Raw genomic sequence first — 13212 nt, 5'->3', positions numbered from 1 at the left:
AGCAAAGCAATGTCTCAATCCAGAATTTCAAGACCCAGTACCTAGATATTTTTAAAGTAGAGCTATAACTAACCATTTAATAACAAAAGAACAGAGTAATGGGATTGGGATTAATAATCCTTTAGTTTGTAGAGAGAGTTACAAAATGTGGAAAATGACACTAATTTAATTTCTAATATTTTAACATTGCATTTGTTATATCATGGGAAAGCTAGAAAAGCTCAAAGAAAAATGGAAAGACATTTCCAGAATCTAAGAGCTAAATTACTTGACAATAAAATCTTTAAAACACAAAATTAAATACAAGTCTCCATTCTGTAATATTTATATTTTATTTTCTAAATACCGAGTAATATACATTTTCTGCTCACTTGCTCTAAATAGAACAAAATGCAATCATTACTCGAAGTTATTACTTCAGTAGAGTACACTGGAGAATATTCTACTCCAATATAACACTTCCCACAAAAAAGTAAGCGTCTCACATCTATTATTATTTCTGGTATTACATGAAACTCTGTTCATAAATACACACATGAAATTTTGAAGGCATGCATTGAACTAAAATTAGAACCACTCACATAAAAAGATGTAATCAATGAATAAAATGATCAAATATTCCATTACTTCTGAGAGCAAAGCAACAGGCTAATAGCTCATAAGTAATGAAGTTAATGAGTATACTTGAATGCAGTGATATTTTCTTTAAATTGGAATTAGCAAATACCTTTTGTAAAATTTAAACTTTATTTTTAAGAGCAAATGTGCAAAATACATTTTTCACTCTTGGAAATAAAATATGCTGATTCAAACTTTATTTTTATTGGATAATTTCAGGAGTCACTGACTTGCATTGTTGATGTAAGTATCATTTCTTTAAATTGCTTACCTATAAACACTGAAGGATATTGAATAGTATCTGTAATGATTCCAGGATAAAGTAGTCCCATTTCTCTCTTTAATATATTTTCCATATTAACTTGTTTTATTCCCACATTCTTAGAATAAATAATGTATGTGTTGTTAAATAACTCAATGCATATTGTGAGCTCTAGTTAATGAAAAATTAGATTTCCAATGATAAATTAGTTTGCTGGTAGCAGTAAAACACAGATTATTTTTACTTAGTTGCAAAACGATGACAAGTTAAATTTTTGGAACCATTGCCAAAGGATTAGTACTCTCAAAGCCATAATATAAATGCATCATAATGACACATTTAAGAGGAAACATCTTTAAAAATCATTTTGAAAATAATACTTTACACAGCTAGAAGGATGTTGATTTTGTTACAAGTATAACATTTAAGAAATATTTAAACACCTAAGTTAGTATGTCTTAATGAAATAAAAACATAAGTATGTGTAGAATTAACATTAGTCAGCTTTGAACACTATACACATAAAATATTCCTTCACGTAATTAAAATTGTTATGTGTCAGTAAATATATAAGTAAACATGAATTCTAACATAAGTTATGTAGTGTTTTTCTTGATTTTTATCCAGTGTCCTTAGGCAAGAACACTGAAATCTTTTTTATCTATTTTTATAGTAAAACACTTTATTAACTACATATAAAATACCCAATTGGTTTTGGTTTTTTGGTTTGTTTGTTTAAGGAAGATGATTATGATAGAATTGCTTGTGTTTCCTAAAAGAAACTTGGGATTAACATTTGTCTCTAAAATATATGAAGTTCATGTGATTCCTTTGATGTCTCCAAACTGACATTCAGCTGTTGGAAAATGTTCTTTGTTTTGTGTGACATTTGCTCACAGATGCTTCTGCATGATTCTGTCCACAACTGTTTGTTCTTTTAAGTGTCTGCCAAACTGAGAGCATCAGTATATGTAATGCATGGCTATATATTAATATAAACAAATACTTAAATGATAAATAATTTAAAAATAGTTTGAAATAAAGTATACAATAATAGTTGCTTTCTACATTCTGTGACTAGAGTTTAAGGGATATTTAAAATGTGTGAGCACAAAAAAAATTATATTTAAAGAAAATGAAGAAAAAAGAGAAGAAAAAGCAAGAACTGAATACAAAACTATATTTCCAGAGGAGACACTTTTTTTTTTCTTTTGGAAACTACTTACATAAATTTCTTTTCTTTCTATAAACAAATGAAGAAACACCAAATTAGGAAATAAAGAAAAAAATATAATACTGGGTAATTAACCAAAAAACATCATAATAGAGTGCTGCAAAATGATATATTTACATTGTAAGTTTATATATGTATATAAAATAGTGTAGACAAGGAGTATATATATTTATTTTCCCTATAGGTGTTACAGTCTTATTCTGGAAACTATTAGGGTAATTCAGAACACTATCACTCTGCGTTGCTACATCAAAAGTATCATTGTTCTGGAATAGACCTTGGGGATAAGTAGAAAAGGTAGTGGAATTGAAATGATATCTCAAGCTTACTGAATTGTGATATATCAATATTGCTCTTCTTAGTTTGAAAATGTATCATGGTAATGTAAGATGTCAACATCAGGGAAAATAGTGAAGACTATATGGAAAACTGTTGTAAATCTAAAAATATGCCAAAATCAAATGTTTATTTAAACATATATCATATTTTGTTGTATTAGAGATGTAGCCTTTAGCCATTCGTTTAGCAGAGATTGATTCAATGGCTACTGGTGCTGGTCCCTCAATTGTCACAAAGTGGGCAGTGAGATAACTAAAACCAAACTACATAACTTGGAAAATACAGAAACCAATCTGGGTGCAGTGGCTCATGCTTGCATTTCCAGCGCTTTGAGAGATTCAGGCAGGGGGATTGCCTGAGACCAGCAGTTTGAGACCAGCCTGGGGAACACAGTGAGACCTCATCTCTATTTTTTTTTTAATTAACTTGTCACAGTGGTTCACACCTGTAGCCCCAGCTACTAGGGAGGTTGAGGCGGGAGGATTTCTTGAGGCCAGGAGTTTGGGCTGGGTAAAAAACTAAAAAAGAATTAAGAAGGAAGAGAAAATATAGAAACCAAGGTTACTGCCCTCATGAAACTTACAGCCTCATACAGGAAAGATTTGCTAATCATATGAAAAAATACAGATATACAATGATAAATTCTAATTATTTCAGTGTTAAATTTTAATGATAATTTTAAAATGGGAAATGCTTGCTGTTGAGAGAGAAAATTAAAAAAGAAGTGCCACTGTAATTTTTAAGAGATTTTTTGAATTGTGGTAAAATACACACAACATAAATTTAACAGTTTTTAAGTGTACAATTCAGTAGCATAAGTATATTCACATTGTTGTGGAACCATCATCCTTATCATTCTCCAAAAGTTTTTTAACATTGCAAACTGAAATTCTCTACTCCTTAAACAATAACTCCTTATTTCTTCCTCCACACAGCTCCTGGTCACCGCTATTCTACTTTCTCTATTTACCTTACATAAGTGAAAATGTGTAGGATTTGTTCTTTCATGTCTGGCATATTTAATTAGCAATGTTTTCAAGATTCATCCATGTTGTAGCACATATCAGAAATCACACCTTTTTAAGGCTGAATAATATTCTATTTTATGTATATGCTATTCTTTGTTTATCCATTCATATGCTGATGGGCATTTGGGTTGCTTCTACCTTCTACTTATAATAAAGCTGCTATCAACATCAGTGTACAAATATCTGTTCATATCTCTGTTTCCAATTTTTTTGGGTACTCAGATGTGGATTACTGGATCATATTCTATGTTTATTTATTTATTTATTTATTTATTTTTTGAGAAATTGACACGCTGTAATCCACCACTGCTCTTTTTAAGCAAAACCAAAAGTGTACAATGAGAAGGTTAATTGAGTAGGTTAGATAGTGATGAGGGGTTGAACCGCATTGGAGGGAAGAGAAACTTTGAAACAGAGGTGACATCATGATGTAGAGGCCCTGAGGCCACATTGGCTAGTTCTGAAGATGCTGAAAGCTTAAAGAAGGACAGCATGTGGTTGGCCATGAAGACAAGAAAGGAATTGGGTTAAACATGAAGTGCAGACCTGGTTGTGGCAGATAAGACAAGACCATGTAGGCCACTGCAGTGTGTTTTCATTTTATTCTATGTACAAAGAAAACACTATGATGATTTTTTAAAGTAGGACTATCCTAGGGCTTAAATTTTATCATGTGAAAAATAGGAGTAAGGCAAGAACATATGAAGTGAGACACCTTAAGAGGCTATTGCCAAAGTTCTCCAGGTATGACTGTATTATTGTCTTGCATGAGGAAGGTGGGGTTTGTGATATGGACTTAGGAAACTTGGTGATGAATCCAGTATAGGAAGTATAGGACGTAAGAGAGATAGAGGTGGCAGGAATAACTTACAGCTTTTTATTTGTAACAGCTCAATGGATGTTTGCATCACTTACCAATGAGGAAGAGATTGTGGAGGAACATGTTGGTTTGGGAAATTTCAAATTAGAAGTGCCTATTAGAGATATGAAAAGGCTATAATTTAAAAAGTCTCTCCTTGACTTTAGAGTTACCTGAAGAGGAAAAACTTTAGAAATTATTACTTTTTTCAGATTTGACTTAACCTGCAGAGATATAGTGATCCTATAGAGTAAGCATTTTTCTTTATTTTTTTTTTCTGTTTTCTTTTTTTGTTCATTTTACTCTGGAAGTCAAAGATGACTTCATTATTAAAAGAAAAGAGAGAAAACAAAATGTACCTAAAACCTTCCTTCAAAAATGATTTTATTTCATAGAGACATTAAAATTTGTTTGTACTACCTTTTCAATATATTAATACAAAGTAACCTGACTATATGAAACTAATTCACTGTATATATCTGGAATCTTACAGTTGACTTTGTTTTATAGATTTCTTCTCAATTTTACTATCCTCTGCCTTAGTAGAGTCTTCTCTGTATATTACTTTTTAGTCATTATTACTGTTTGGTTGGACTTTGTAAAGTCTTTTTTTTTTTTTTTTTTTTTTTTTCTTTTTCCTCATGAATAGAAGTGTCGTGGCAAAGGAAATCAATTTGTCAACCATTCTTAGGACTGTAAAACTGTTGCCAATTGGTCACTTACAATCTTAGTGTGCTTTGAATATATTGATTTTATGCCACCTCACAAGTAGCTCTTTGTCTTTGATATTTTATGATACAATTATATAATCTGGTGATACTACTTCATATATTTATTCTAGAATACATTTCCAAAAAAAAAAAAAATCAGCATAGGAGCTCAGAAAGATATTAAATAAGGCTAAAATATGCCATAGTTCTCCTAGGATTCTTGTAAGAAAAAATCTAAGATAGTTTACATTTGGTAATTTATGTGCAATGTTATCATTACTAGAAACATTAGAAAAAGCATAATTGACATTGTACTAATATGGTATCAAGGAGAAATTATCACTTTGATTTTAGGGCTATGATTTTTTTTTTCATATTTTTATGGTTATATGAGTCTATCATGTGTTTTGTTATGTGTCCCTCCAACTATGCACTAGCCAGGAGAAAAATAAAGCTATTTAAGGAAAAAATATAGAAGAAGAAGGAGAAGAAACGAAAGAGGAGGAAGAGGAAGAAGAGGACAACTTGAATTAAATTTGACAGTCATATGAAACTGTTTTCACTGGATATAAATATAACATATAATTCATAATAATATAATATTATTTCCAAAAATTAGAAAACAGAAAAAAATAGAAGAAGGTAATGCCAATGGTAATTCTTCTCACAAGAAGTAAACATTGTTAACATATTCTTGTATATTCTCCAGTATTTGATGCATAATGAGATTCAGCTGATTTTTTTACTTGTCGTTTTTCATTGAAAGCCAATCATAATTTTAAAAATAATATAAACTACTTCCAAATACTGTTTCACCTAGTGTTGAAAAGCGTTGTTATTTTCATACATTTCTGGTAAATTTGCATTGTAAAACTTGTCAGTCTTGATTAACGACATAAAATTTTTGACTCTCCGCATTTACCTTTAAAAGAGGCATGCTTATACATATTATTTTAGACATTGAGAGGACAAAGATGACCCATTTGAGATAGCAATAAAGGGGCAAGAGATGGCCATGATGACCCTGCCTAGACTGAATTGGCTGGACAATAACAGTCCTCTGACAAATCTGTAAAAGTTAATTCATTGAGAATTAAGAGTGCTAGCAGCCATTTAAAGAACAAAAGAAAGATATCTAAACACATACGCAAGATTGTAGAAAGATACAAAATATATTCCTTGAAAAGAGTCAAAGGTAGACAAGTTGACCCTTAGCAGAGTTTTCTTTAAAATATTCTAATATTAATGATATGATATGCATTGTGATAGGAATGTACTTGTAGTCAGACAGACTTGTGTTCAAATTTTGAATTTACTTCTTATATTTGTATGAATTGGAGCATGTCATTTAACTTCTCTAACTTGGCTTAGTTTACTCATCATTTCATCATTAAGATGATATTAATTATAAGATTTCGGGCCGGGCGCGGTGGCTCAAGCCTGTAATCCCAGTACTTTGGGAGGCTGAGACGGGCGGATCACGAGGTCAGGAGATCGAGACCAGCCTGGCTAACACGGTGAAACCTCGTCTCTACTAAAAAAATAAAAATCCAGGCCGGGCGTGGTGGCGTGGCGCTCAGGAACCTACCAGGAGGCTGAGGCAGAATGGAACCCTGGAGGCTCGCACTCCATGCAGAGCGAGACCCGGCCTAAAAAAAAAAAAAAAAAAAAAAAAAAAAAAGATTTCTTCATTGGATTCTTGTGATTATTGAATGAAATTTGTATAAACAGCTTAATACAGTGAGAAACATATAGTAAATGATTAATTAATGGTACAAGTAAATGGTAGCTATAGAGATATTTCTTTCATCATTGATTTTTTCTCCTACTTGAATTGCTATATTACCCAAATAAACAGATACCATATATTGTATTCATATTGCTAATGTTACAGTAAAATGTTAACTTATTTAAATTATACATGATGCTACAAATGTGTAAAGAATATGCATTTTCATCTGCTCTATGTTGTGATTTTTAAAGAATACAGGCATGTCATGTTTTATTGAACTTCACAAATGCTACTTTTTTTTTTTTTTTTTTTTTTTTTTGAGAGGGGTTCTTGCTTTGTAGCCCAGGCTGGAGTGCAGTGGTGCGATCTCAGCTCACTGCAAGCTCTGCCTCCCGGGTTCAAGCGATTCTCCTGCCTCAGCCTCCTGAGTAGCTGGGACTACAGGCGCATGCCACCATGCCGGGCTAATTTTTGCAGTTTTAGTAGAGATGGAGTTTCACCACATTGGTCAGGCTAGTCTGGAACTCCTGACCTCAGGTGATCCACCTGCCTCAGACTCCTAAATAGCTCGGACTACAGGTGCCCACCACTATGCTTGGCTAATTTTTTCGTATTTTTAGTAGAGACGGGGTTTCACCATATTGGTCAGGCTGGTCTCAAACTCCTGACCTCAGGTGATCTGCCTGCCTCTGCCTCCCAAAGTGCTAGGATTATAGGCATGAGTCGCCACGCCTGGCCAAATGTTGCATTTTTAACTAATGGAAACTTTGTGGCAACCCTTTGTGGAGCAAATCTATTGGTATCTTTTTTTTTTTGAGACAGAGTTTTGCTCTTGTTGCCCAGACTGGAGTGCAATGGCATGATCTTGGCTCACTGCAACCTCCACCTCCTGGGTTCAAGCGATTCTTCTGCCTCAGCCTCCTGAGTACCTGGGATTACAGGCATGCGCCACTACGCCCGGCTAATTTTTGTATTTTTAGTAGAGACAAGGTTTCACCATATTGGCCAGGCTGGTCTTGAACTCCCAACCTTGTGATCTGCCTGCCTCAGCCTCCCAAAGTGTTGGGATTACAGGCGTGAGCCACCATGCCTGGCTAGGCACCATTTTTTTCAATAGCAGGTGCTCACTTCCTGTCTCTGTGTCACATTTTAGTAATTCTTACAATATTAAAGTGTTTTTATTATTACTGTATCTGTTATGGTCATCTGAAATCAGTGATCTTTGATATTTCTATTGTAATTGTTTTGGGGTTCCATGAACTGTGACCATATAAAGTGGCAAACTTAATTGATAAGTGTTCTTAATTGACATATGTTCTCACTACTCCACTAACCAGCCGTTCCTCAGTCTTTCTCCCTCCCCTTGGTCTTCCCTATTCTCTGAGACACAACAATATTGAAATACACTGAAATATTTAAATTAGTCCAGTTAATAACCCTCTAATGGCATTTAGGTGATCAAGGGAAAGGAAGAGCCACTTTAAATGAAAAGCTAGAAATAATTAAGCTTAGTGAGGAAGGCATGTCAAGATTCAAATGGGCTAAAAGCTAGAGTTCATTACTTAAACAGCCTAGTTGTGAATGCAAAGGAAAAATTCTCATAGGAAATTAAAAGTGCTGCTCAAGAGAAGACACAAATGATAAGAAAGTGAAAACAGCCTTATTTCTGATATGAACTAAATTTGAATAGCCTGGATAGAAGATCAAACCAGTCACAAAATTCCTTTAAGCCAAATCCTGATCTAGAACAAGGCCCTAACTCTTCAATTCTAGGGAAGCTTGGCGAGGTAATGAAGCTGAAGAAAAGTTAAAAGCTAGGAGAAGTTGGTTCATGAGGTTTAAGGAAATAAGCTGTTTCCATAATGTAAAGTGCAAAGTAAAGCAGCAAGTGCTGATGAAAAACCTTGAGCAAGTAATGCAAAGATCTAGCTAAGATAAATACTGAGGGTGACTATACTAAACAACAGATTTTAAATGAAGATAAAACAGCCTTTTATTGGAGGATAGTGTGATCAAGGGCTTTTATAGCTAGAGAGAAAAAGTCAATGCTTACCTTCAAAGAACAGGCTTAATCTCTTGTTTGGAGCTAATGCAGCAGGTGACTTCAGGTTAAAGTCAATATTTGTTTGTTCTGGAAATGGAAAAACAAAGCCCAAATGATAGCACATCTGGTTACAGCATGATTTGCTAAATATTTTAAGTTCACTAGTGAGACCTGCTGCTCAAAAAATAGATTCCTTTTAAAGAATTACTGCTCATTGACAATACCCCTGGTAGCCAAGAGTACTAATGAAGATGTACAAATGATGAATGTTGTTTTCACACCTGCTAGCACATCCATTCTGCAGCCATTAGATCAAGGAGTAATTTCAACTTTCAAGTTTTGTTATTTGAGAAATATCTTTTGCAAGGCAATAGTTACTGCAGAGAGTGATCCCTTTGATAGATTTGGACAAAATAAATTGAAAACCTTCTGGGAAGTATTAGCTATTCTAGATACCATTAAGAACATTTGTTATTCATGGAAGGAAATCAAATATCAATAGAGTTTGGAAGAAGCTGATTCCAACCTTTGTGGATGACTTCGAGCGATTCCATATTTTAGTCCAAGAAGTAACGACAGATGTAGTGGAAATATCGAGAGAACTAGAACTTGAAGTGGAGCATGAGATATGACTGAATTGCTACAATCTCATGATGAAATTTAAATGGATGAGGAGTTACTTCTTAGAGAAGAGCAAAGTAAGAGCTTTCATGAGATGGAATCTACTTCTGGTGAAGATGCTGTCCACATTGCTGAAATGACAACAAAAGATTTAGAATCTTGCATAAACTAGATGCAATAGAAGTGGCAGGGTTTGAAGGATTAACTCCAATGTTGAAATAAGTTCCACTGTGGGTGGAATGCTATCAAAAAGCCTTGCATGCTTCCAATAACTCTTTCTTCAAGAAAGAGTTAATTGATATGGAAAACCTTACTGTTCTCTTTTTTAAAAAAAATTTGCCATAGCTGACCCCAGCCTGCTACAATCATCACCCAGACCAGTCAGCAGTCATCAACATTGAGACAAGACCCTCCTGTAGCAAGAAGATTATAACTTGCTGAAGGCTCAGTTTATTGTTAGCATGTTTTGGTAATAAATTATTTTTAAATTGTTATATACTTTTTATACATAATGTTACTGTACACTTAATAGAGTGCATTATAGTGTAAACGTAACTCTTAAATGCACTTGGAAATCAAGAAATTTGTGTGACTTGCTTTATTGTGACATTCACTTTATTGTGGTGGTCGAGAACTGAACTTGCGATATCTTCGAGGTATGCCTATATGCTGCAGAAGATACTCCCTGTAATCCAGTGACTGCTCTTTATTTCCAGGGACATGGCCCATTCATGACAGACTTTGTAAAGAAAACACTTTTTCCTAGACTGCTCTTGGGAGAAAACATACTCACTAATAGGAAGGCAAGTATGGTTTAGAAAAGACACTAACCGATGAAATGAAATTTCTGGCTTCAAACCTTGTTCTGCCACTCAATAATTACACATTCCCTGCCAAATTATTTATTCTTTCTGGAACATAATATCTTGCTTCGAAGTGAATGGGTTAATTTACATCTTTCCATTTATCTCCAATATTATCTTCTCTGTTTCCCGTGCATTGCCTTTCTCTTTGCAAATATAGAGTTCACGTAGCAAACCTTCTTAAACATTAAATGGCTAATGTTGGTTATAAACTGAGTACAGAGATGACAAAACTAAATACATGGTAGAAAATGACACTTTCCTTTATTGAGATGTATGAGAAGCACAAGGACAACATTGTGAAACTATCAAAGATAGATCAATGGGGAAGTTTTATTGCCAGAGGAAAGAGATTTGATTTTCGGTTGCCAAAGTACTGTGAGAGCTGACAGAGGAGCCTGGACAAAAAGCAGATGAATAACTTCTTTCCGTTCAACAAACAGATTTCATTTGGACCTTGATGTCACATGCTTGCTTCTCACATGTGTTTTTATGCTATTTCCATGACTTAATTCATTTCTGACTAAGAGTGCTCTATACGCCTATAATGGCCCTTTCCAATTCTGTTCCAAGTAGATCTGAACTTGGTAGAATGGGAATGAGGGATGGGTAAAAAAATGAAACTTATTGAATGTAGAGTATTGCCAAGGAATTTCCTAAGGAATCAACACTCCGATTTAATCATAGACATTGTCTGAAGCAGTTATCCTCATCAGCTCCATTTTTACAGATGTAAAAACTGAGTGTCAAAGAAATGAAATTACTTACCCAATATAATAGAGTTAGTAAGTGTCTGTACCTGGATGTGAGCATCTATTTTAAACAAATTAAACCTCACACCCTTAAATACAATATGCAACTCAGAATTGGTGCCTTTGCTATGTTAGAAAGAAGTATGCCGAAATATTTTTCTCTTCAGTCAGTCCCTGGAGCTGTCACCTGTGCTCCAGGCCTGTTTGCTCCAGCCTCAAAAGGCCTTCTCCTTTTCCCCCTGCACATGGTGCTGACATCATTTTCCATGTATGCATGATGTGATAAAGTTGAGAGACCCAGCTCCACCATATGACTTGAACAAACACTGGGAATAGAAAGATTACACATGCTAAGTGACATACTTATGGCTTTTATCAGAACTATATATAATACACTATGACAAGAAAAAGAGCATGGGTACAGGAAAGTTAAAGTATGAGAAATCCTAAGAAGTGAATGTAATACAGTCCAAGTTGTGACCTTATTCAGACATCTGGTTTAAAATATGCCAAATTCATACCTGTGGAAAGAAGTTTGAGATAGCATCTGGGTGACTGTCTTTTCAGAAGTGCTGAAGAATGGAAGAGTGAGAAGATTAATGCGATACTTTGTTATATAAAATTATACAGTAACAGCTCTGACAATATTGGGGTCATGTTAAATTATTCTAATGGTTAACATTAATACACTGTTTATGTCAACAACATTCAGATCTAAAGATTGCCTGTCATTTCTCACATGTAATTTCAATGTTTTAAAATGTCTTTACAAAGAACACAGTAACAAAATTTCCCTTGCTTATTTGACAAAACTTTTGTACTGTCACACAAAGCGACAGATCACAAAGTTACAAATCTGAAAGTAATTATAAACACCTGTAAAACAATATTAATATACATTTGTAAGCTCTAAGGTATTAAATAGGTATTATAGTAGTTGCATATATGCCAGTTGTGTAATTTTTATTATAACTAAATCCAAAACTTTATTAAATTTAGGTTCTAAAAAATAAGCAAAACCTCATTATTCTACTAAAACGAATTCCAAACAAAATCTAAAGATGTAGAAGACACTATTAATTTTTAAAATGTAATTTTCCCTTTAAAAATTTAATTTTTTGCTAGAATTTGTATAATCATATATGGTGATAATTGCTTATAATATACATTTAACCTTGATTTAACTTTGAAGGATAAACAATAAGAATATGCTCACCTGGATGTGGGGCTTCACACGTAGTTTTCCAAGTAGTTTAATCCATAAACACTGCTTGACCCTTTGTCTATATTTAACACCTCAATAATGTTAAGTACAATTGACTTTTGAGCAACACAGGAGTTAGGGGTGGAGTCCTTCTAGCTCACTCTCCTACAGTCAAAATTCAGCATAAAATGTTAGATTTTTCAAAAATGCAACTGCTAACTGCCTACTGTAAACCAGAAGCTTTACCAATAACATAAACAGCCAATTAACGTATACTTTTAATGTTATATGTACTACATACTCTACTCTTATAACAAAATAAGTTAGAGAAAATAAAATGTTATTAAGAAAATGATAAAGAAGAGAAAATATTTGCTATTCATTAAGTAAAAGTAGGACATCATAAAGGTCTTCATCCTCATTGTCTTCACATTGAATGGGCTGGGAAGGCAGAGGGGGAAAGAGGATGTTTTGGCTTTGTTGTCTTGGGGTGGGAGAGGTGAAAAAGAGGAGTCAGGAGAGGTGAAAAAGAGGAGTCAGGAGAGGCAGGCACAGTCACTGTCACTTTATGAAAATGCAAGGTAATTTCAGTCTGATTTTTTTTGTTTTTGTTTTTTCATTTATTTATAAATGTTTCTATATAGTACCAAGCCTTCTTCCACCATTTGCTTTAATTTTAGTATCCATCTAATAGAAGGATCCATGTCATAAAAGAAGTAAAAAGAAATCCTGAAAAATCAAACCGTCTGTCAGATTGTCTAATGCCAGTATGTTTTATGACACTGCTTCTTCTACATCTTCTTCCTCATCATCTGACACTGGTTTGGAAGCACTCACTTTCAAGTTGTTTTCCTCTAATTCCTCTGGTGTGGTGTCTATTAGCTCTTGCATTTTTCTAAGAAGTCTATCTGGAAACACTTCAACTTCTACTTTTTTTGCCATAGCC

At 33.8% G+C, this 13212-nt stretch overlaps 1 long non-coding RNA gene across 1 annotated transcript; it reads right to left on the bottom strand.

Moving 5' to 3' along the window:
- Positions 1–7788: 7788 nt before the first annotated feature.
- LOC116274142 lies at positions 7789–12289 on the bottom strand. Its single transcript, XR_004182679.1, has 3 exons — positions 12279–12289; positions 11584–11617; positions 7789–8913 (listed from the first exon to the last, which is right to left on the bottom strand). It is a non-coding gene; the product is annotated as an uncharacterized LOC116274142 (long non-coding RNA).
- Positions 12290–13212: the final 923 nt, after the last annotated feature.

Source organism: Papio anubis, chromosome 3 (assembly GCF_008728515.1).
Source record: "Papio anubis isolate 15944 chromosome 3, Panubis1.0, whole genome shotgun sequence".
NCBI classification, from domain to species: Eukaryota; Metazoa; Chordata; class Mammalia; order Primates; family Cercopithecidae; genus Papio; species Papio anubis.
The sequence above is the reverse complement of the archived record's forward strand: the minus strand, read 5'-3'. Positions and strand labels throughout refer to the sequence as shown.